The sequence below is a fragment of the Charadrius vociferus genome, unplaced genomic scaffold, assembly GCF_000708025.1.
Source record: "Charadrius vociferus isolate BGI_N301 unplaced genomic scaffold, ASM70802v2 scaffold14, whole genome shotgun sequence".
NCBI lineage: Eukaryota > Metazoa > Chordata > Aves > Charadriiformes > Charadriidae > Charadrius > Charadrius vociferus.
Genome location: NW_009648876.1, coordinates 11300101 through 11326092, shown reverse-complemented (window position 1 = coordinate 11326092; position 25992 = coordinate 11300101). Strand labels below are relative to the sequence as shown.

The 25992-nt window shown below is 41.8% G+C and overlaps 1 protein-coding gene across 1 annotated transcript in view; it reads right to left on the bottom strand.

Annotated features, from left to right (window-relative positions):
- NRXN3 (neurexin 3) overlaps window positions 1-25992 on the bottom strand; it is a gene marked incomplete at its 3' end in the record, with an annotated part of 723331 nt that overhangs the window by 632318 nt on the left and 65021 nt on the right. The window lies entirely within an intron of this gene.

Sequence of the window (25992 nt, the reverse complement as noted above, 5' to 3'; positions counted from 1 at the left end):
AAAATACTTGGAGGGAAAACCAAAGTAACCAAAATGAAAAAGGTGGTTCCTCATTTTTTTTATGCAAGTGCAACAGCCAGTAGACTGATCCCAGAGCTTTGAGAGGCTAAGACTAGTGCTTTGGAAACAGGAATACCAGTGGGAGGATTCAGCAGCAGCCAAAGAGGTGGTCAAACTAGCAAATAATAAACCTGTTATGAACAAGCTTTTAAATCAGGTACTTGATAGAATGTATAATTATAGGAAGATTCAATCCAAATGTCTCAAGAGTCACCTAATTCATGTGACGGATGGAAGATAATCTCCCTCTCCCCAGTCCAACACTCTGACCACTTAGTGGCAACAACTTTCCTCCAAGCAATGTTCCTAGGTCAGTGCTGCTGGTCATCCACAAATGTCATTGTCTCACCCAGATGTCAGCCTAAGGTCCTAAGGTCTGATACTGTGGAAAAACTCAAAGAGCTTGTACAATAGCCAATAAATCAAAAAGCCCATTCAACACCTATATGCACACATACATGCACAATCCGCTTTTTACAAGTCAAAAAGCCATAGATGATGATTTTGTGAGCACAGAGCTGCTTTGGGCCTTATTTTAAATAGGACTATCTCTCAGAGCTTATAAACCATACCCTAATTCCTCACAGCCAGCCAGGTGCTTAAACAAGGGTCAGGCTGGAACATAAAATGCTGCATATGTCCATCACCAGCACCAGAGCTGTTCATTTCCGGATTGAAGTGATTTGAGTGCCCTAAAAGTGAAGGGTCTTGGATTTGGTTCACAGATCTCCTGTTATTGAAACCACAACTTTCCTTTCTCTAAACTATTTTATATAAAACAGCATAACACGGTCTCTACCTCCCATCCTTACAAATTTCTCTCTTCCTTTGATCTAGGAAGGAGAAAACAGGAGATTGAGATTAACAAAATCTTAATTTCCAATAAAGAATGGGTCCTTTAAAGAAAGGCATCTGGATAATGGTTGGAAAGCAAAATGGAGGGATACAAGCCATAACCCCACAAATCCACTGCCACTGTCTTATATGTGATTTTCAGAATGGAATACTTTGCCTGAAAATTGCCCTTTTCCTCTTTCTTATAACTTTAGCATAGGAAAGACGAAAAAATTAATTTTAAAGTTCACTTCCAAAGTTATTCTGAATTATTGATCCATCACTTGTTACGCTCTTCTCAAATAACTAAGGGTATATGGGCAATATACATGTGACCTAAATCCTGTAATTCCTTAAATTCTACATTTTGAAAGTCTCTATATATCTGCAGATGCAACTACAGGGCTGCATACCAACAAGGCAGGGAAAGAAATTAAAAAAAGAGAGCTGATATCAGAAGATAATTTCATAGCACAAGGAAAGTTTGTGCGATGCAGGAAAATTGTCTCAGGTAAAACACAGATCTTGTTTGGCTCACACAATGACCAGATTACATGAAAGCTCTGCAACTGCTCTGCTACTTAGAGAAAGCAATAGCTGGAGCATTTTAAAAGAAAAAACATGTAACCCTAAACAAATTACTGAAGGAATGGGAAGCCATGAAGTTATTTGTCCAAACACAGGGTTTGACTGTGTTTCTTGTGCCCAAGGCAAGCCCAAGTCAGCAATATGCTGCAGGTTGACCTCCTGATGGCTATGGAAAAGCTAGTCCCAGTCTTCTGCACGCTCCGAGGCTTGGCGAGTCAGGCCTTGGCATCTCACCAGACAGGAACTGCACTGATGTAGACGATGTATCAGAAATGGAAGGACCAAACTGTAATAGTCACAGACTTTGTGGCAGAGATGGCAGCAACAAGATGTGGATGAAGGGGATAGGAAATTGCATGGCATTACTTCTAATAGTATATTACAAAGACTCGGCTGCCTATCCCATACTGGCTTCTTCCCTGTTTCTGTTCGTTTTACCATTGACAAGCACGTGAAGCATCATCTTTACTTGTCCATCACCAGTGAAAGAGGGATTTGCATCCTGACCAATTCCAAAAGAAAAGAGCTGGCTGGTTTCCATCAGGAAGGCAAAGACAAGAGAAGCATGGCCACACCTCCAGCCAAATACTACACACCCCATGCCTAGGTTCATCCTATGGGTGTCAACTTTATTTCCAACTCCCACTGTCAACTCCTTATGTGTGGATCATCTTCTCATTCTGGTTGTGAGCTCTTATCCATGCATGACACCCTCAGCTGCACCTGCAAAACTAAACAATATTTCTTCCAAAAGGCCTGGTTCTTAACAAAAAAAATATTTCAGGTTCTCCTGTGGTAGCAGGAATAGGAACACGAGTGACACAGCAGAACCAACACAGCAGGCACCAGCTAGACAAGCCAGAGGCGGCAAGGCAGGACAACCCCAGCACTCCTTTACAACAGCACTCTCACCATTACCAGTTTATTTGTGTCAGGAACACATCTGACCCACTGACACATTCAAAATAAGAGCAGGAAATATTATTCCTGTGTGGCTGTAGACGTGTTTCTTTCCTTCCCCGCCCCACTCCTTATGAGTTCAACCAGAGACAGTTTTCATTTGTGAAGCTGAGCAGAAAAAAAGATTGGCAAGCAACTATCTGCTAAAAGCACTGTCTGGATGATGAAAGGAACTGCCCAAATTCAACACATAATTGATAACAACTTTTGCAATTGAAAAGCATTTACCCTATCCCTAATGTTTTAGCTTGTCCAAAGAAACTCAAAGAAATCCAGGGCTCATGGCGAATGTTTTAGCTTGTCCAAAGAAACTCACCAAAGAAATCCAGGGGTCATAGCATTTGGAGAACTACATAGATGATATACTGTATGGCTAAGTACTCTGAATTTAAAACATTTCAGAGGGCTGTTTGAATACCTTAAGAAGGTCTTCAGTCCGATACAGACCAAAATTAAACAGTCTCAGCTTGTAAAATGTTTATGTTAAAGTGTTGTATAATAAGAAGTGCCAGATCCGAAAACCAATAAGCATAGCACTGAAAATAACAGCTCTAACTGAAAATTTACTCATAAAATGCTGTGATTTTTACTGCTAAGGTGGGAAATATCTCTCAGAGCACTGCATACCACTAATAGGTCAGGACAGATCTTTGCTTGCTAATCTTGCCTGTTAGGTTATTTGGATACAGGAAGAACTACAATCTCTAAGGATTTTTTGCTGTGTGTCTTAAGAGCTCAGCCCAATGCCTAGTGAAGTTCATGATGGTAATGGAAACTGTTTGTTAAAGTGAATGTTCATGTAATTCAAACAAAACAGTCCTAAATCAAATCTTGCCTCAATCTTCACAATACTTGAATGTATCATGGTTTAAGTTACAAAAATTTAAATATATTCCTTTTTAAAGGAAATTAAATAAGAAAGAGTAATTATACTTACAAACAAACTTAACCTCAAGAAAACTTCAAAATAAACACACTGGTTTTTAAGACAGAAAATTCTAAATACCACTACACTAAAAATGGGATTTATCATGTCACACAAGTTTGGAGAAGAAATTGCTTTCTAAAAAAAAGGAGACCACACATACAGATGACACAATGACTATTCTGTGCTACTTATTTTGATTAAAAAAATCCACTCTTTTGTGCTGTCCAAATATTTTCCAAGTATCACAGACTTCTGAACTGATACTAAGAAAGTCCATCAAAGAAACTGAGAGGGAGCAAACTATGCTGCGGCAACTGAGTAGATCACGATAGCATCTTTTGGCAGTGAGGAGACAGGGAGGCAATTTCAGATTGTGGGATACACTTCTTCAGAGCAGGTCTTTCTGCTAAAGCGGGAAGGCCAACAGTGCTGACCACTGAATTGAATCATTTGAAGTTCAACCACTGGTCACATGAGCGAGGCAGTCCCATTCTGCTGAAAATGGCTCTTTCAGCAAGGCTGGCATCATTTTATTGGTTCTTTTCAGGTAGTGTTTTTAAGGTCACCATCTCTAACAGAAGATCTAGGAAAACACCACCTAAATTTTCAGCTGGTGAAATCAAGGCAGACTGAGTTATACCAATTCACATAAGATAAGGAGCAAGGCAGTTTTGCTAGTGAAAGAGCAAAAATTCCACATTTAAGGTACGGAACACACAATGCCTACACTGCTGTTCTAACATGTTCCATGTCTACACAGTAGTAGGTGCCTTTCCAACCAAATAGCCAGCATATGAAGCTTTCAGTTTGGTCCATCTGGCAGGATGGACCAAATCGCAGTGGTCCCACTCTCAAGCTCTAAACCCAAACCAGCAGAATTTCTCAGTGGGATGAAAGTCAAAAAAATCTCTCAGATTTAGGAATCACGAACATTATTTCCCCAGTTCTTTTTGCGAGTCAGGACAGAAATTTTCCCCAGTTCTTTTTGCGAGTCAGGATGGGGAGACAAGGGTTGACACAAGTGAGGTGGTTTTCTGCTGGCACAGAGCCTCCAAAGTCTTACTGCTTCGACCAGCAACAGCATTACCAGCACAACAGAATACCCTGCATGTGCTTTTCAGTGTGGCCACTTCCATCTGAGCACAGAACATATACCCCCATTTCCTAGTTTTTCCATAAGCTTTGGGCTGCTAGGAACTTAATAACTGTGTGTTTTCAGTTTTGTTTGCTTTTAATCCTGATGGAATTTTCTGGTCATGGCTCATAAAGTTCTTTAAAAGCATGTGAAGTAAAATATGCCACAGTCTCAGCATGTTGTTATGGCAACCAGAATATTGAAAGTTACCAGGAGCTAAGTATCTGTTAAGTTAAAGTGCTATTATTTTTGACCAGAATGTGATGGCATTCTCTTCCGCTCAACTCATTCATGTTTCTTTTTGATCCCAAAATGGCCAAGACAGGGGAGGGAAGAGTTTTTTAATCAAAAAAAACTGTACAAACCTTCCAAGGATAATTAAGGTAGGGTTGTAGACATACAAGTCCATCAACATCCCTGGTTCTGTTGGTCACAAGACCTTCTCTCTTGGATAAAAGCAAGCAGATCAAAATGCACATAGGAAAGTAAAAGGAGTTGGGATTTCTGTGCTCTGCTCCAAACTCTGTCATAGTTGGTTAGTGACAGGAGGCAAGTCACTAAATCCAATATTTAAATTTTTACTGTTTTCAGATGGCTTCATTTTGTGTTTCCGATTTGAACCACATTAGCCCTGAAGCTTAAGGTATTAATTATCCACATAATCCAGCAACTGAGGCTGGAAGTATGATTGCTCGGTCACCGCGCAAAAAAAACTCCCAAAGAAGCTCCACTGGTCATGTCACAGCAAAGATACAAGTTTGCAGCTACTTTTGACAGCTGTGTTTAATCTCTCCATGCTTCACATTCCCACCTCCAAAAGGGTCAGTGACACCCACAGTCCTAGTTGTACTCCTAGAATTGCATTTCCTTAAAGGGGTGGAAGAGCCAAGAGTCTTCCTCTCCTGTTCATATACTAAACCATAATCCAGGGCTAAGAATATCTACTAGTTCAGATTAATTCCTACTTGACAAGGCTTACACCTACTCACCACGGTTGAAATGAAACAAGCCATAACTATACACAATTGTAACATCATTCAACTTTCTAGTTAGTAAATATAGAACTACTCCTGTTTTGTTTTACTTCTGTTCCCACTTCATTCCACTTTTGTTTGCTCAAAAATAATACAGTGCACCTTTTCATGCATATGTTGGAGTGTCTATTTTATTCTCTCACCTTACCAGTCCATTTATATTTCTGACGACCATGTTCTCTCCTTTTCCACTTCTAAATCTATCCTTAGCCACCTTCACTAAATCTCTCTTCGTGCCAACTCTTCCTACTTGCTTATACCAGAGACTTATTCAACCATCATTCTCTGCAACCACATGCCTCACTCAAAGCCGAAGAAGTTTACTAAGACCTTTTGACTAGGAAACTGAATTTCTATTCAGTACTGTGATGGAAATGTAAGACCTGATTAAAAAGGAAAGGAAAGAATACTTAGATTTCTACAAGACGCTTTCCTGAGAATCCGTCCAGGAATCTCTCAAACATACTTCTCAGGAGATTCCCATGCCCTTTTTCCGGGCCCCAGCACACCACACTTGAAAATCAAGTTAAAGAGCCCAAACCCGCTGAACTTCAGCCAGGATTGAATTACAAGCAGTTGGAATAAGACAGATGCTCAGGGAAGTCCTTCCAGCTCTATAGGTCCCTGCTGCAATCCTTCTGTAGCTGTCAGCGCTTTAAAAGTTTTCACTGCTTAATTCCATTTCATTCAGAAATAAGAAAACAACCAAAAAAGCAAACCCAAACTTTAAATGCAGGCATATTTCAAAAATCTATTGAGTTTTGTTAAGCTACAAACATTAAGCAACAAACACCATCCTGGCTCTGTAAGCTGCCAATCTTGATCTTATCAAGGACAGCTAGCTTGCTTTCTTTAGTTTTTCACATAGGCAGTTCAATACAGGCAGGTAGCCCATGCCTTTTTCTTATCATTCCTATTCAGCCAGTTCTGCAGGAGTTGGGGACTATCTCATTTTCAGATTCCCTGCACATTCTTTCTCCCATTCTCTCGCACTGCAGTTCTTTCAAAACTGGACTGCCAAATGAATAGTATTTATCTTGAGTGATCTTCCAAGAAGCAGCACAATGTGGGCTCCTTCTCCATTAACTATTCTTGCTGTCTTATTCTATGGATTAAAAGGCAACCAAATCATTTTGTCCCTCTCTGAAAAGGAATTTCACTGCTGAATTTCAAATTCAGGCAATACGCAGTCTGCTCACATAGGCGTTTCATCGAGGCAACATTTCTAAAAAACATAAAAAGTAACTTCTTGTCTGCTTTCCCTCACATTGATTACCCATGACTACTGGACTTTGAGTCCTCAACTACTGCAAATCAAGTCTTTTTACTAGGGACAACTTTTCTGCTGCTTGTCAAAGATTGCGACCCACATCAATTCTAGGAAGACCACAGAAAAGACCAGAGGGAAAGCATTATCAAAGAGATATATAGGAGCAGGTAGGCATGAACAGAAGCCACATATCTCTATAGCAAGTGAACTATCCTCTGAGAATTTGTTCCAGAGATCTAGTTATACACACCATATTAATTTAATTCATTATGCAAGTTATATCTAGACTTGTCTTTCTGCTGAAATGGTGCCAGGCTGCCATTGTAACAATGTTTCTAGCACAAGAAAACCAAAAGCTAAGCTTAGCCAAGAGGATTGTTTAGGTGCAGGGGCACAGTATACAACAGATCTGGCGAGTGGTAAGTCAGGAGAATCACTGGTACCAAGTCACTCCTGCCTGAACCCATTGCCAATGTACAGAGAATGTATTTACAGGTAAGCTTCCTGTAAGCATCGTGTACAGACATGGGTCACTTGCGGGAGAGAGGCATTTTTGCAAGAACAGTAGCAGAGCAGGACACCAGCAAGCTGAAGGATTGATCCTCAGAAATAACCTCTTCATCCTACGCAAAAGGGGCCAGTACTAGCACAATTATATAGTACTAGACAGAGTAAATAGAAGCAATGAAAAACAATGTTTCCAGTGGAGCACCCTTGTTGCAGCAGCTGCTTCCAATTACCTGGAAGAGTTACCTCTTTAGTATCACTTTTCTTTAGCATGGGAACTAGATGAGTCTTTCCCGGATCCATAACTTCCTGGCTTCCCACTAACCAGCAGCCAGGAGGAAACAATGGAAGATCCAGGGACAAACTTGGGATTAGACCTCCCGTTCCCCAAGCAAGACCTCTCAGCCACCAATGTGCATAAAAGAACAGTAAGAAACGGGCAAAAAGGGGCTGCTGCCTCGAGCAGCAAAGGCCAGTGATGCATTTGATGTGCTTTCACTCTCCATAGCAGTAAGTAAGATCTTCTCAATAGTTTCCCTGGAAGACTGCATATGTACAAATAGATGTTCAAGTACTGCTAACAGCATGAGGGCCAAACACACTGGTGGCAGGGAGAAACCAGTTGAAGATGCTGTGGGCAAGCCAAGTTCAGCTCGCTTCTCCTCCCACCCTAATTCTGCCCGGCTCAGACAGATCTCTTCTACTTCAGGTAGGCTCAAACAATAAGACAGATGCTCAGGTAGATAGGAAATCCAGTCCTAGGAGTATCCAGTTCAGCAGCCAGTTGTGTATTCTTATCCTTTTTACCACATAGTTGCCAATTCAAGTCTGGCCAACGTCCAGTACCACAAAATAAGTTAGTTTATTATAGTCGGATTCTTAGAAAGCAGGTCTCCATAGCAATACACCAGCAGTATTATCAATTCCTTACTACTGCTGTATTCTTTTCTTACGTATATCATAGTAACTTTCAGAGCTGTCCACAATATTCTCCATCTCACTGGTCAGGGGTGCAGTATAAACACAAAAGTGACATCTACCATCCCTCTAGTTTGCTATCTAAAAAGGAAGAATTCACAAAAGTTAGAGATAAGCAACTTACAGTCATATAGCAAACTGGCAGCAAAATAAAAGCTACACTTCAGTTCCCTAGCTCTTACCTTGCTTCATTACTTAGTAGTTAACTAGAGCAGCAAGGAAAGAATTCAGGAGTCAAGATATGTTACCCTAGGTAAACAAGATAGAAAATGTGAGTATAATTGACCTAGCCTAATGACACCTCCTGGCCTCAACCTTAAATCCAGCCTGGAATCTAAACCATAAAAAAAGAAAAATAGCTTTGCAGATATCCTGCCTGTGGACTTCTATGCTCCTATTCTTTTCCTTGAAGTTTGTCCTGGGGTCCCTAGAGAAAAACCCTAGGGAACCAAACCTCTAGGGTCCCAAATCCAGCGAATTAATGCAGGCAACTGCTTCTACTCTAGGAAACCCTTCAGATCAAAATCTGAAAACATCCTGTACAGCCCTTTTGGGAAGTGAGCAGTGCTCCAGAGCACTTCCCTCGCACTAGCCTGGACCAACAGCCTGTAATGCTACTTATAGCTCCAAAACCTTGCAGATTATCACCTTCACTTGGCCCAGGACAGCCTTATAGGTCTCAATCCTAAATGCTACCTTCTAGTAATCACGATTCAACCTTATCCCAGGAAATGCTGAAGATGACAGTTTTAACAGTAATCCAAAGGTCCCTGTAGATTCTAACCCAGTGTCAGGAAGCACTGAAGGATAGCCATTCCCTAAGGGATGGGAACTGAGGGAAATAACTCAAACAGCAAGACCAGAGTCTTACTGGCCAGGGCCTATCCCACAGTACGCAAACAAGAAATACCTGGAAATGGCAGCCACATCCAATCAAGAGTACAGACCATAAGGTAATATCATCGTGATGAGGCAGTTCCACTCACTGTGAAGCACGGTGATGACGCAGTTCCACAGACACATCGTGAAGTCACTCCGTAAGTCGAAGCTAGGATGAGGTCTGGCAATCACCAGGCACAGCCATGGTGATGAGTCTCGGCCAAAAATCAAGTCAGGTAGTCAAAGCCAGGAAGCGAGTCTACAAGTTGAGGTCTAGATCACAGGGCTCCGTGGTGAGGCACTGGCGTGGCTGTAGCTAAGCTAAAGAGCAGCAGTCCTTCTCCAACGCAGCTCAAAAAAAGACTGAGAGCCCAGGGCAGAGCTTAAATAGAGCTCCCGCCCCCACAGGTGTGGGCCACAGGTGAGGCTCATGAGGGCAATTAAGGCTTGTTAGTGCACTCAGGGCCCTGACACACCCATAACACCTGCAGTTCCCACCCTTAAGAAGTCTAAAAGGGAAAACAACCCCAGTACCAGTGTCCAATCCCAACAGGCCTCTACGAGCTCCAACCCGCATCTTAGTCTGGGAGAACCCCTTGAATCCCTGCGTAACCTTAGTCTGGAGATTTATAAACCCCAAACTTAACCTGAGTACAGAATGCCCGACAAGTCCTGACTATGGTTGCCCTCCTATACTACAAATCAGCCAAAATGAAGACAATCCCATTTCACAGCTCCATTAGCCTCCCCTCAGTGATGTGTGCCTGCTCCAGACAGTACGGCTTGGTCACCAGTGGCATTAAGCCCTGCCTCATAGTAAGAGTCAGTCTAGGCAGCACACGACTCAGCTTACATACCATTTTTTCAGGATGCTGGGACAAAACAAGTTGGCTAACCTGGCATTCCTAACCGGATGTAGCTCTATTCTTGACTCTCAATCCTCACCTAAGATAGTAACAAACAGTCCTTTGCCATCTCATGAGAACCTCCCCAGCTTCCCATGCTAAGTGTACTGGAGTGCAGCAGTTGTAATTACTGCAGGTACACACGAGCAGTTCCAACCTTTTTAGAAATCACTTGCAACAAATATGGCAAGTACATAGGGAAGGCAGGGGTAAACTACGGGATAACTTTACAGGCTGACATTTTATTTTCTCCAATAATAAACAAGGCATATGTAATATCTATAAAGTTTGGACATCAGCATTGGACTCAGCAATAGAGGTGGAACTTCTGTCCCTCACAAGAGGGAAAAGATGTGATTGGCAAGGGATGGAGGCTACACTTCTCATCGGGTTGAGACAGAGAGTTTCTAATCCATCTCCAGTTCTGTCATCATAGACCAGTTACCAGAGCCTAATTCTCATAAAAATGATTATAATAACATAATTTAAAAACAAACAAAAAAAAAAGTTTAATTAGGTCAAAGGTCAAAGTAATGATGGATAAGTTACAATGGAGAGAGTAAACATAAGCCTTGACAGAGATATAACTGAGCGCTCTATCAATAGGCTCAACAGCTTGGGCAGGGGGAAATCTTCCTGTCTGTGAAAGTAATGCTTTTTTATTCACCCAGCCAGAGTCACATCCAAAAAGTTAACATTAGATCTTAAAAATGGAACATCTCACCCTCCAGAAAACCTTGCACTTTCCCAATCCCCTGGAAGGTATGAGTTAAGTGCTCCTCAGTCGTTCACCTCAGAAATAAAGACCCCATCCAGGGAGCTGAAATATGTGGGTTATGCACTGAGAAAATACATTAACATCTTTATTGGCTGCTCCATCCAACCGAGTCTTTTCCCATAAAGAAAACAGTCCCCGTGACACTAATTTCCCCCCTTTGAATGGAGTGTTTTGCAAAAGTCTGCGGCTATCGAAGCAGCACTGAAATAGAGCCACAGATGTGTGGAGCCAAGCCTGCCCCAGCCACACTGGCCAGGCAGGCTGGCCCTCGTGCCCATGCTGGGAGCCCTCACATGGCCCCACTGGCACCTCTGGCAGGACCTGCCTGCAACAGCCCTCTCCATCAATGCCCACTTTCTGCCTCTCACCCAAAATAAGGCCATTCGTCCCCCTATTCTCGGAAGAAATTTCAAACACGTTCTTCCATAGCAAGGTCTCACACCACAACAAACACCACGACAGGGCTTTATCAAATGTCCAGAATTGAAACCTAATCTGAGCCAGAGACAGACAGGGCTCCCCTGACTTGGGATGTGGGGGCTAAGTATGAGAGCCATTAATTTACAGCTTTTTCTGATTGGGAGCTTATTTCTATGGACATTCCCTTCTAGTTTTTAGTTAAATAACAAAGGAAGATAAAGGAAAATGGAGGAGGCTGACAAGGAGATGAGGAGGACTGTGTCTCAGAAGCCAAAGCCAAATGAAAGTATAATACACACCCACAAACAACAGCATTAGTGTGTGCCCACACCTTTCTACTGGGTGCTGTGTTACATGTTGTCCTGGGCAAGAGAATACTACTAAGCAGTGCAGCTGGGAGGAAAGCTGCATTTTACAGTTCCAGTCACCTCAGGTTTTGTCTTGCAGCAATGAAAGTGGTGGCCTACGGGCAATCATTTCTCTAGATTTCTCATATTTCTTGCATAGTTTTTGAATAAAGCCATCACCATGGCAAAAGCTGTTGTTTCCATCCCTCTTACCTGGCACATATAAATATAAAAATGGTGCATTTGTACTGCAGGCTTTTTGGTTTGAGGATCTCCTTCCACAAGGGTCACCGTCAGCTTCACCTCTCCGTGACTCCTGTCCAGAGCATGGATCTGGAAAAGCCTTTGCCTCTATGAAGCCACCAGCTCAAAGTGCCTTGTGTGGTTTTGCGTCTAACTCCAAATAGCAGCTTAAAAAGCGCTCTTGACCACCTGGGTTCTTAGCTTTCAGGATTTCAGACCCTGAGTAAAAGCTAAAAATATACTATATCATATCAGATTTTATCACTGGAAACCACTGAAGACAAGAAAATCTGGCTCTTTCACATTTCCCCTTCTAGGAACACCTACACAGTGATTTTGACTGTCCTTTCCTCCAGGTCCCAAGACAAGAAAAACCCTCACACCCAAAAGAAAACAACAGCAGTCCCTGGCTCTATCAGTCATGTTCTCAATGCCAGTCCAGGGCATAAAACACTACCCAACTTTTTCACCTAAATAGTATCACATGTATCTTAAGTAGTACTCTACTGCCAAACTTGTGAAGTAGCTATCTTCTAGGACTTCATGACGGAGTCAGATTTGGAGCTTTTAACTACAGTGCTGTTAATTAACAGGAGAATCATGACAGTCATTAAAGCAATGCAGGGAATAACTAAGTGACAGCTTTATCAATTTCCCTGTTCTGAAACGACACTGACATTATTGAAGCAACAGAAGAAGAGATCATTTTTTCCACTTATGCAGCTGAAATCCTCCATACTGTGCAAAAATCAGGCTGGGAATTTCCTGAGAACAGACCTGATTATAACAGAGAGGAAATTCCCTGAACTTGCTATACCAAGTCAATTAAAAAATACCAAGTGAAAAGCCTTTTTGGCTGGGAACCACGTATGCAGAGACTCAGGATAACAGAGCAAAAGCATTCACACTTTCCCAACCTCAGGACAAATCTGAAACGGATTTCAAGCTGAAGTTCTGATTTGGTTGTTTGTTTTTCAGAACAACAGAGTTTGTCATCCTTCCTGCAGTAAGAAACAAAGGACCGAGTACAAAACTTCCAGAGCAGGTATAGCTATTAAGTTTTGTGCAGCTCCATACATCATATTAAGGAATTTGCATTATATGAATGAACTAATTCTATTGCTAACAAACTGGATATAACTAAAAACTTAAAATTTAAAAATACGCACAGATTTAGCCAAGGCAGTAAATTAAGTGCTTTAGTAGCAACAAAGCAAGTTTCATACACACTCCGTCCTCCCAAAAGTCTTTAAAATAGTAGGACAAAAAGTGATTTACTTTCAGAAGAACATGAACAGTTCCGTGTTTTCTCAGGCTGATCTTGGCTCTTCTGCTGGGTTTGCCAAGCATCCTGAAAAACAGTAATCAATTTGCAGCCCAAAAACAAGAATTGAAATCCTGCAAACTGATCACTAACCAAAAGGATGTCACCTTTAGGTTAGTTATCAGTTTCTTCTTTCTCTCCATTAGTGAGAACCATCCTCTGTTTCCTATTGAGGTAGTCTAGAATGAAACAAATGCCGGGAGATGAATGGCACCATAACATGTTAGCAATGTTCTGCAGCATCTGGTCTGTTAAGTGTGCCAACATCACGCGTCTAAGGAATAAGGCTGTTTGTCCAGAAAGGTAAGTTTATCAAATTGAGTTTCACTGAGACAAAATCTTGCTCATTCTTCAGGTCCTTCAAACTCCCTCTAACCAACTGGCTAACCCGGTTCCATTAATGAAAAGAAAACCACTAAAAATACAACTAAACCCAAGCCCTTACACCATACGTAAGTGCTTACCATACTTACACACTTAACATCATTTCCTTTTCTTCCTTATTGGGTAGCACTATTAGATTTAAACCCACATCTTTGACATTTACATGCCTGTCCTGGTTGCGGCAGGGACGGGGTTAATTTCCCCCCCCCGGAGCCGGCAGGGGGCGGGTATTCCATCCCACGTGACCCCCGCCCGGGCTATAAGAAGCGGTAGCCGGGCGAGGAGAGCAGTCGCCACTCGGGGGTGGAGTGCGGCGGTGTGGGTCCGGTCGGTGCACATCGCGGCGGGACTGTAATCGCGTTTTCATCTTTTCCGTGTGCTGTTCTGTTAAATTGCATTCTTTTAACCCCCGAGTTTTGCCCTGACGATTCCTTTTCCCACGGCTGTGGGAGATGTGCGAGCGACTGTGGGGGTCTTTGTTGCTGCCTGAGGAGGGATCAGCAAGACTCGTTCACCCTTTAATAGTCCCATATGGCCAGTGCGAAAATCTAATGGAGAGTGGAGGCAAACAGTGGATTATCTTGGCACCTGTTGTTCTTTGACCCTTAACAACCTTACCGCAGAGGGGTCCTCCGAGAGCCCAGGCAAGGTGGATAACTGTTCAATTTCTTCTGACTCTTTCACTGCAGTTACTTCAGTTACTACTGAACTGTGTAAAACATGAGAGACATCAACAATTTGGTACCAGGTTGTCACCTTTTTTACTTACTTTTGGCAAGTCAGCCCTGGGCAGCAAACTGATTCTTGGCTCTCAGTGCACGCTTCTGTCTAACAGCTATCAACACTAGATATCCTGGTACATAGGTGACCCTCTAGGCTTTCCTTACCCGAGAGGCAAACTGGCAAAGTAAATGAACCGCTGTTCAGTTTTTATCAGAGAACAAGATTCTTTTCTGTATTCTGTTTCACCTGATATAGGCAGCCTTGCACTTAGTTTTTCCCTATGGAATACACACCCCTCCATAAATACAATGATGTTTGCCAGGGACTCGGAAATGGTTATTAAAATCAGATGAGAAAAGCAGTATAGACGAGACTGGACAGTACCCCAAAACCCTAGGCAACATCCTAATTTATGGAGCAGTACCTTCCTCATTTTTCCTCTTGACGTCTTCTCTGACACAGAGGAAACTGTGAAAGACCTATCAAAAATGCATGTATCATAGCAGGCATAAGAACAACACTTGGCCGGCAGCTCTGAAAATATGAACATCAATCATTTTTTGGTGTATGTTTCTATCATGCTGTGAAAATGCACCTCTCAAAGTAGATGAGGGGGAGAATATGTGTCCATTATATTCCAAGACCTCAAAAAGCAACAATTTAACAGCCTACACTGCTTTCTGATACTATAATAATCAGTGAAAAACATAAACCTGTAGAGAAAGAAGGGTCATAACCAAATTATGCCCCTACCCTCTTATCTTTTAGATGCCTCCATATCTACTGATCTCTGACACTTAAGGTTTGAATTTTCATGCTGAACTTCCAGAAGCCCACAAACACTAATAGTCATCTACATCCACCTTTATCAGAAATCTTTTTAAGATGTGAGAATGCTGCATTTTTAACTCCTTATGAACTAGGCAGGCCAAAAAGTCAAAGAGGTCACAGTATATGCATTCTCTCCCTGCTGGAAATTCAGGTATTATTCATGGAAGGAAACTGCCCGCATTAACAGACAGCAAACTTCCATAAGGGAAAACAGACAAAGGAGTCTCTTCAGGTTACTCCAACATCTCACTCACATTTACCCACTTCAATGTCACCAAAAAAAAAAACCAAACCACCCTATTTCCAGTTTCTCCAGTAGCCTTTAAGCCTTTATTTTAGTCTATGTTGATCATTTGTATCCACGTTGTCAGAAGTGGATCAACTACAAAAGAGAAGGGAAGAAAAGGCCTTTCATTACCTCTGTTAGTGGTCTTCACCAGGGCTATTTGCTCATGAGTTTTCTCCAGTACTTTCAAAGAAATGACTGTGTATCAGCAATGACAGAAATAATGACTCCATGTCAGGAATGACAGAAATGTGCCAACTCAAGTACCCCATTCCTATATAAATATTTCTGTGTGGCTTAACTTTTCTGCAATGACTTTCACTATTTTATTCCTTTTTTTTTTTTTTTTTAATCTCCATTAGACAAAACATAAAATTTCATAAGTATATCAATGCTTTCCTTAACTGGAAAATTATGGTGCAAGCTGTAGGTCCTCCTGGCAAGGCTGATTAGACCTCTAGGTGAATCAGGACATCTACTCACTCAGCTCTGGCCTCTTCTTCCTGGATTAATCAGTCAGCAAAAGAGAGTATGAAGTGTCAGCTAGCACACTCCCATCACTCATACAAGGCAAACTCAGCTGTTCAAATCAATATTTGTTAGCAGGCAGAACGAGCTAGTTTTGAGAGTGTTCTAATTAGACAATAGAGACTATTACAAAACACCTGCAATGTTTGTAATCGTTTAAAATAATGAGAATCAATATTAGCTTCCAAAGGCACCATATGGTAAATGCTCATTCCAGGCAGGTGGTCCCTCATAGGCTCTCAGTGTTTCAAAAGTGATCATTAATATGTTTTGGGTTTTTTTTAATCTGAATGAACTTGTTCTCGGTTAATGCATCGGCTGCTGGTTTGTCCTCTGCATGTTGACCGCACACACAGCTGGCTTAGTTGCAATGCCTCCTCGTTTCGCGCTGCAGCATCTGAGCCGGCTTCTTCAGGAAGTGACTCCACCAGACCAAGCCCACCAGGAGAACCACCTTCCTCCTCACTGTAGCGCTTGTGGTCGAGAATCTCATAGGCCTTACAAATCATTTTCAGGAAAAAATGTGTTACTTGGTGTTTTCTAACTTAATGTTACAATCTACGGCCATGCATGCGATACTGTACTTGCAAATGATGTCCCGCAGCAGTGATGTCTCTAGGGGTGGCAGCTGGAGCCTCTGAGCACAGGGTTGCAGAGGAGAGCTGTACGGTCACCACGTCAGCACTTCTGGTTCCGCACAGCGCGGTGGGCAGTGTCTGAGTCTACCCCTCACAAATCCATGCCAATTTCTTTATAAATGGTAAAAATGAAGTTTTACACACACGCCCACCCCGTACTGCTTAATCTCAATGAAAACAAATAAAATATCTTTCCTGTAAGTCATATCCACAGATTTGTCTGTATGACAGATCGATGACAGCTCTTCAAGTCACTGGTTTTGTTTTCTAATTGCAAGAAAAGTAGATTACACACCTGCAGTGTTGTGGAAACAATAAACAATAACAAATATAAATATCCCCATAAGGCAGCTATTGCCATATCTCTTTTACTGAAGGGTAAATTCAGACACATCCTGTCCATGCCAAGATAGAAATTATAATTCAACAAGGCAATAACCCAGAGAAAAAATCTTCCTATGTTGGTAGGAAAACAGGCCTCAGTTTCTCCCCCAGGCACACTTTGTGCAGTGACTCCTGGGATTTGATTGTGAAAGAAAAAATGGAAGATAAAGGTGTTGCTTCCTTAGCTTCTCCCTTTAGACAGCAAGAAAAAGAAACTGCAATCCAAATAAATGTAAATATACTATTTTACAAATTTTTACAAATTAAATAACTTACTATTAAAGGTTCTCAGCCACACTGTGTGTAAGTATAACAGCTCAGGATGCCAAAGAGAGAAGCAGAGATTCAGGAAACTGGCAGAGACAAACAAATCTTGAGATTAGCTAAGACTAAACTTACATAAACTTAATAAGGTTTTTGTTACTAAACAATAATTACACAGCACTGTATTTACCTATCAACTTTCATGCCAGGGATCTCCAAGCATCTTATTTACAAACTATTAAATCACTGTTGCCATCACTGACACAAAGCCACTTCTGTTACAGCGTAGAGACTGCTTAAATGCACACTGCAGAATAATTTAAGACAGGTGTACAGACTGAATTGTAATCAATTGAAACAGTAGGGGAAATGCAGAATGGCAATTGAATCACCTGAGTTGGAAATTAATTAAGACTCTGGGGTGAAAACTCCAAGACTTCTAGAAAAAAACACTGGATTTTTCATGATTATAAGTAAAAAGGGCCTCCTTTGAAATATTTAACCACCATTCATGGTACATTTAGCAGGCATTAGTTGCTGGGCACTAGTTCTGAGTAAACTTGGGGAAGCAAAAAGCCAAACAAAGATCAGATCATCTTCCAAGGTCCCTTCCAATCCGGGCGATTCTATGATTCTGTGAAACCACGAGGACAGATTTTGCCATCTGTTTTAGAGCAGATCTTGTCATAAACAGAGTGATTTTTCTTTATTGTTTGAAATTTTGAAAAATGTCAAAACTTCAGAGAAATGTTTTGATCACTGAAATATATCAGGTGTCTTTGCAGGCAGCTACTAGAAAAACAAAATTACACACTTAAATTTAGACTGCTAATAGTTCGGGTTTTTTTTCAGGTTCACTCCCCTCCCCTTGAGAGAAACCGATTTTTATTAAAGAAATTTGTCAAAAATATATTCTGCAGAATATTTTGATCATCTCTACTTTAGCCCCACTATGGACTTCCTACGACACAAAGAAAAAATGGTGGAGAGTCAGAACCCTGGGGGATGTAAATAATGGACGTGTCCCTCTGCTGCCCTTTCGCAAGCTGTAGCAAGCAATACACCAATGAAGGCGCAGATGAGAAGAGAGGACACAGCTCCTGGGTTGAACCCCAATCAACAGACCAGCCAAAGCGAGCAGGTGCGAGGTCATAGATTGAAATTACACAAGGCAATCTTGCACCCCTCCTTGCCCAAGATGTTCCAAAACCTGGAGGCACAAGGGTGGTGCAAAGCCATCATTAATGTTTTACTTACTGGTTGGTGCATTCCCTGTTGCTCCTCCTGAAGATGTAACACTGATTTGGACCAATATTTTGTCTCTCGGCTTTTCCCCCAGCTTTTTACCCCTTTGCATTCAGTTCAGCTGGAATTAAATGACTGTATCACAACACAAGATGGGATAGATAGCACCAGGAATGTTTGTTTCATGAGGCAGCAAAGCCAAAGAACACAATAAAAAAACCTGAGACAGGATTTATCACAAGGTTTGTCCTTTTCCAGAGTTTTACGCTTCGTCTTCCTCATTCCTTTTATTTTAAGTACATACAGATTGTTGCTCTGAATTGTCCTGGTAAAGCACTGCCTGCTAGAGAGGCTGCGATCACAAACTCTCTGGGAACTGGCATTTGTCACCATGACTGTAATTCATAGCAATACATAAACTTGTTCAAAATGCTGTGAACATAACTTCAGGGGGTTAGTAACACTGCTTTCCATTCCTCTACCTCCTTCCATTGATAACTTATTCAAATTGTAATTGCTTGTAATGCACTCTATATCACATTACTACTTAAGCTACACGTACTCCCTGGGGCCCTCATCACCACTACCTATCAGTAAGGCCCTTGTTCCTGCCCGATGGTGGCAGCTAGGGTACTGCTAACACATGGGGGTTTGTGCCAAACCTTAACTGACACCCTCCAACACTGATTGACTCTACCCTGCATTTATCATTTGGAATTTCTCTTATCCTCGAACCCAACTTAGTCCATTGTATACAAATCAGCTCTGCAACAGGCGCTTCCAACAGACCTATACATGTTTCACATGGAAAACAGCATTGTTGTCCCTTTTTTCTCCTCTGAAAAACACAGAGGCCGAGTATCTTCTCATTTAAACAGCAGCTCCATCAGCTTTACTCTGTGTTTCACAGATGTAAATCACAGCAGACTGCTTCCCTGGGAGCACAAATAGCAACATACTGTTGAAAGCATGTTGTAAGCAGTGTTTTTTCCGATCAGGAGGAAAAAGCACTAAGCAAAACTACTCCTCTACAGTAGCTGTAAGATACCTAAATTGAAAGGATAATATCACAGAGGCAGATAAAGCTGGGTAAGCTTCCCTGAGCCACACTCCTATGTAGTACACTTCAACACTTACTTTTTGCACATAGTTTTATCTTCATCATTAATTTTACAGCAGCTGAAGTTATGCCAGGTAGGTTCCTGAGATATATATGACTGTATGTACACTAGAGACTTTTCCAAAACCATTTCAAATGAGATAGTCTACACTAACATTAAGAAGAAGCTGTGTCCTGGGGTAAGGAAAATCCAAGCCTGACTCAGACGTGTGGCAGAAGTCTGTGTGCAGTGTAAAGACACAGTAAATAAAATGGTGAGCCTTTCTGGACATGGCCTCTTTCATCTCTGCTTTTGAGTCCCACACTTATCTCTGCAGAGGCTCTGTGATCTGACCTGCAGCTTCCAGGCTTGGATGTCACAACAATATTTTGATACATCTTAATTGCAACGCTTCACCTCCTGGATTTCTAGTGCTGGCTCTTCTTTAGGAAAAGGATGACCAGGAATGATAACAAAAACTGTAATTTAAAACTAACGTGGTGCTTCAAAACACCTTGGTGTTTTGAAGTTTTGAAGCATCAAGGTGCTTCACCAAGAAAACAATTTGCTAACTATTCTTTTTATGTACAGATCTTCATAGCTGTGCATAGTGGTTCTTTGGAAGCAAATTAATCCTCACAGCATCCCAGAGTGCCTGTATTAGTTGCACCTTACTGGCAAAAAAAAGCAAGAAAAACAAGGGGGTGGTTGTGAGATGCCCAAAGCTATAGAAAAAGTGGCAGATCTGGTACTATGATAACTCTGGGAAGTCCAGATCTAACATCTACACCCAAGAAACATCTTAGCCGTCTCTCAAACTGTGTGTGTGGCCTCACAAGGAGGGACAAAACCACTAGAAACTGAGGACACATCTACCTGGTCATCAACAGGCAACTGTAAGGTGGCCCTGTCCATGCTCTGAGCTGGCCAGATGCGAGCCAGTTCTGGCCAAGAAACAGTGTGGTCACCTTAATTCAGGTGCAGTGCTACACTAAAAAGTCAAACACAACTCCTAAGCATCAAGTGTCAAGTCCTATTTGGTACCATCCTAAAACACTGCAGAAAATCCTCACATCTGGATGACTCAGATTATGAAGTCAGGTATGATTGCCTCCACCAGAACATACAGCTATGCCTTAGAAAAACATAGTCCTGAAACACGTTTACTGACAAATCTGACTTCAGCAGATGTTTTTTCAGTGGTCCTGAGACACAAACTCATCAAGTGGCTGGGATACATGCTGGGACAGACAAGTTGTACCCCTCTCCTTTTCTGTATCTCTTAACAACCTGCCTTTCTCCTCTTTCAACCCCTATTTGCTCTGTGGCTTTACAGTTTTTAGTTCAAGGATTTTCTCTTACTGAGCAGATGGATAGTACCTAGCTTAATACGCAAGCACTGCTTAACCATACATCATCACAATTTCCCGAGCTGAATATTGTCCCACAACATCCCCCCTCCTCCCGTGAGCTCTCACTGAAGTGGCACAACTGAGTACTAGAGTGTTATATTTGTTGTAAGAAATACTATACCAGCTTTTGCCACAGATATTCTCAGTCCTCTGCACATGTACTGAACCAGCAGAGGTCCAAGCTACAGGGAAGATGCGGTGGGTCTCAGTCTAAGCACTGTATTATTTTTAGCTCACGGCTGATTAATTTAATGCATGTGAAACGAAGAGATAAGCATTTAATTGTTACTAGAAGAGGGGAAGCTGATCAGGGCTGAATTAGTAGAATCTGTGGCCTAATTTCATCATTGTTTTAATGTTCTAAAAACTCAGGGCCTGTGCTCCTGCCAAGATGAGGCAGACTGCTCTTCAGATTGCCTTCTGCAATGGATTTTTTCCTTCTTCTCCCTCTCAAACTTGACGGTGCTTCCAAATGAAGGTGCTCAGCCCATCAGCTTGTAATTACTCTGTGCTGCTATACTCTGCCCTTTATTTTTTTTCTGTTCGAGCCCTGTTTTTCATGGAAGACTAAATTTCAGGTTCCAGATTAACCTGATCCTGACAGTGGTATGACTGACAGCAGCTCCTCCAAGTGCCCCAGAATAGGCATACACACAAGGCACATGCTAAATACTGTATGCTATGTATTTATATGTTATCCTGTAGATGTATGTGTTATTCTAGGGAAGTCTTCAGAATAATCAAGTTCAAAGACCTTGGAACAACTGAGACGAGGTGCAGGGTGTGACACTCAGGTGTCCTAGCAGAAATTAACCTAGACCTCCACTCCTCGAAAAAGATCCTGTTTTGCAGCCTAGCTCTTAATATTGGCAGACATGCGTAACTTTAGGGTAGACAGACTCAATGCCTTTTCCCCTAGAAAACAAATATATTACCACCCATTCCCCTTCTTTGCTTAACTTTGGGAGGTCCTGTTCCTCATGAGGCCAAACGGAGTAGATTTCCTTCATCTTGCATAAAAAACTTTTTAGAGATAACAAAAAGGGAAAGGAAGTGGACTAGGGAGAACAATTTTGTCTTTGTTTCCTTTCCCTCCCCCCCCCTTCCACAACAGAAAGCCTTTTGGAAAATGTTTGTTTGCAGGGGTTCCATTCAGTAGGAGACAAAACATCTCAAACTTAAATTCTTTCTGACACCAGTGAAGTCCTGGGTGCTTAGTTCCTCTTAGAATGAGGCCCTAGGTAAGAGAGAGCCTGAGTTATTATCTAGCAAGGAAAAACAGTAATTGAAATTAGATCTCTTCCCCCTTCCGCCCCCATCACTTAAGAGAAATCATTTATCTTCCTAGAGAGCACGAAGTGTACCAAATTCCACAGGCTGCTTCTCCAACAGAAGACTTAACATTCCCAAGCAGGACTTCTTCAAAACAAGATTGCTTCCCCTTTGCGATTTACATTACCAGAGAGTCTGTTATTAGCCTGATATTTTATCTCTGACACTGTAGGAAATATCACTGCCATAAACCTTGCTGCCCTTAGTAAAAGTGGAACTACTTGGCAAAAGCTAATAAAATGAGGAACAATGACAGCAGTTGCCAATGAATACTTCAGCACCGAATGAGCCAGCTGCCCGTGTGTGCCTGCACACACACAAACATTTCTTCTTCACGTGATAACCTACACCAGCAGAAAGGGTATTGTAAGGACACTATTTTCACTTTATGCCATACGAAGCAGTAGTGCATTGGCAGGGAGATGAATAAGGTGCTTTCACAGATTCTTAACTCCTATGATTCACATTTCTCTTTACAAACTTAGTTTAGTATCTAGCTTACTTATTAAATGGTTCTGCTTTTTTTCTGGATTCTTACCAAAGAGAGCAAAAAGAGGAGATGGTGTCTAAGATTTTATCAACGCAACAAGACTTTCTGTCCTCTCTTTCATACCTCCTCTACTTTGAAGAAAAGTTTTAAGTAATAAAATACAACAGCCAGAGTTGTAGAGTGATGAAAGGAAATAGGAAACTGAAACACTTAAGACTGCTCCAAGCACAGGAGCTGGTCAGGGAAATGCTCTTGTGCCAGCAGTTCCAGGACTGGAGGAAGAGAAGGAGGGGAACATCTAAGCTATAGCAGCAGAGGAAACAGAAAGATACAGGCCTCACTAATTCAGCTGGGACATCATAAAGAGTCTGAATGATGAGAGAAATTTTGAACCTCGCAAATTTACTGAGGCAATAACACTACCTTCAAGGGGTATTATTCAAGGTTCCCAAGAAAATCATTCACTCCCCTCTTTCACTGACTTCTGCTGATAGTCCCCAGTATCAAAACTCTGAGGAATTCTGAAAATAGAGGATAAAATAGTCAACTCTAGAAGTCACTCAGCTGAAATCACTAGAGCTGCACAAATCTAAAAGCCACCATTTAGATCCAAGGAGAGAACATTTTGTAGGGAGAATATCCAGGTCTACTCTTCTGTTTCTTGTAGGGTCTGCCTTGCAGGGCTCAAAAAGGGATATTTTGGGCCTTGCAACTGTTCAAAACATCTCTGCATTGAAGTTATTTTCCCAGTTGCTATGCCTGCAACGTTTTGGCAGTAAACTCCATTTGCTGTTAGGAAAGGTGGTTAATATTACAACTAGAAATTTGTTCCATTCTTGGAAACTGAAGTACAGTCAGACAATAAATGCCTATAACTACTTTTAATCTCTTACAACACTTTTTGTTGTGTGGCAGCACTCACACCCATGGGAGCCTTTTTTCTTCAGACAGTAAATCAAGAAAGTCTCTCTTCTCTGGATAGTAATCGAGCAGCATTTTCTCACAACTCTGAACTCTCCTCCCTTCTCCCTGCAAAATCCCACTGATGATCAATCTCATTAAGCATGTTGCTATGCTAACACCGCCGCTGTATTTGGCCTCAGCATAGTCACATTACTCTAAAGCTTCACGTGACCCAGTTTTGGTCTGCACCTTGAAAGATATACCAAGGCCTGTGTAGAGATCAACTCTGGAGTTCTGCAGCAAGGTCTGTCACCACGGTACCTATTCATATATTTACACAACTCATCTACAGGTGCTCATTCTTAATGATATGCCTTTGGCTGCTTGTCTTTGCAGATTTCGGAGCAAAGAACTGATGTGGCTTCCTCCAGCTGGAACTTGCCTGTATTTAATAGGCCTCTTCTCAGACACTTAGAAAAAAAAAAAAAAGAGAAACAGTCAGCCATGCAGTGTTTGAGCCTCCCTGAAGTAACCACAGGGAAGGAAGCAAGGCCTTACAGTGAGAACACTTATCCCTACCTGTTCACAGCAGGACTAAAATCCACCATTTAATTTGACTGTCAGAAGGAAGGAGTAGTCAGTCATTGCCAGCCAAAGTAACCATATTCATAGCGGTGGCTTGCATGAGAAAGTGTAAAGATCCCATTTTCAATTCCCTGATCTAGCCAGATCCTTCCATATAAGGCCACTGCCATAAAAGAATCAGACGTTATTACAGTGATGAGGATGGTACGTGCAAGAATTTTGAGACAGATAATGTCTCCATTGGCTCACAACCATAAACCTAAGCATAAGATTCATCAATACTTGTGGCTTTCCACCTTGTGACCTTCCCACCTTCCCTGCACTACCTGCTCTCTACTCCCTTCATCTGTCAAGAAGATTCTTCTTTGGCGCTAATTAGTGTTAGTCCCCTGAACTCCAAGAAAGTTGTCTTGATGTAGTCCACCACAGAGCATGGCCTCTGTGATTACGCAGTGAGGTCCCAGTCAGTTCCTGTCCCAAGGCCTGAGATTTATATGCCGCACAATCTCCTTTTGGCTTGGCATTATCTGCTCTGCCAGTGGTCTGAGTCATTCCCCTTAAGATGCAATGGCCCCGAGGTGGGGCTGACAGGCTGTGATGAAGAGGGGCAGAGGAAGGGGATAGATGCTCCCTTTATTTTGTCATTGCATTTACCCAAGCGCTGCAAGGGAAATGTTACCAGGAAGCTGTTAAAGGGCAACTTTTTCTGGAGTCACCGATACATCTCCATGCGACATTTACTCTGCAAGGAATGATTTATCCCTTCAGAAGGAAAGGCCTGAGTCACAGCCCAGCAATAACAAGTAAATCACCTTCTGGAGGAAGATAATGGCTCTGCCCATCATAGGGCTTTTTTACACCTATCAGACCAAACTCAACCCCATTCTTGATGAATAGTTAAATCTCATGTTTCAAATATACATGGTATTAGTGTCCCAAAGTAGACAAGAATATCTGGGGTTTATACCCTCCTGTGCTACTAACTCCCTAAGGGACCCTATTCATTCTCCTCCCCTTGGAAGACAAGACACTAATTATTCCCTAAATCACACACTGATTATGGGAACACAAATCAATACCGGGAAAGAAATCTGACTCACAGATGGGAAGTGCCAGTGAGAGAGTAAGGAGTACTGGCCTCTCACTTTTCTACTGTTCCAACTCAAACATAATAGAAGAGCCAGGATCAGGAGAAAGGACTCTTCTCTGCTGAGAAACTTCCCAGTACAAAATCCTTCCTAGCACTAAAAAGCCTGACAGAAGAACAAAAAAAACCCAGAAAAATGACAGAATATAAAAGCAACAGTGTTAATAAATAATATTCACCACTAGAATGCTCTTTCACACCTTTTCCTGTGTCTTACCAGGTTACAGCAACTTATGTTCTGCCCCAAACCACCTGCTGTTCACTATAAGATTATTCTCCAGCGATGCATTCTCATTATTTAGCCTAATCCACTTTGAAGTGATTTGAGCTCCAGTTTCTGCACACGTTTAACTTTGATCACTTACAAGTGGAATCCTCCAGACATACACAACATCTATGCAAGTACAAGCAAAATACACAGAAGAAACACAGGGTCACAGTTAAGCATGTACTGGCAACGCTCTACAATGTGACCTAGACAGAATTACTGGAGGAAAGGGGAGAGAGATTTATACCTATTTACATTATCCTTGCTTCTAACCAGAAGCAA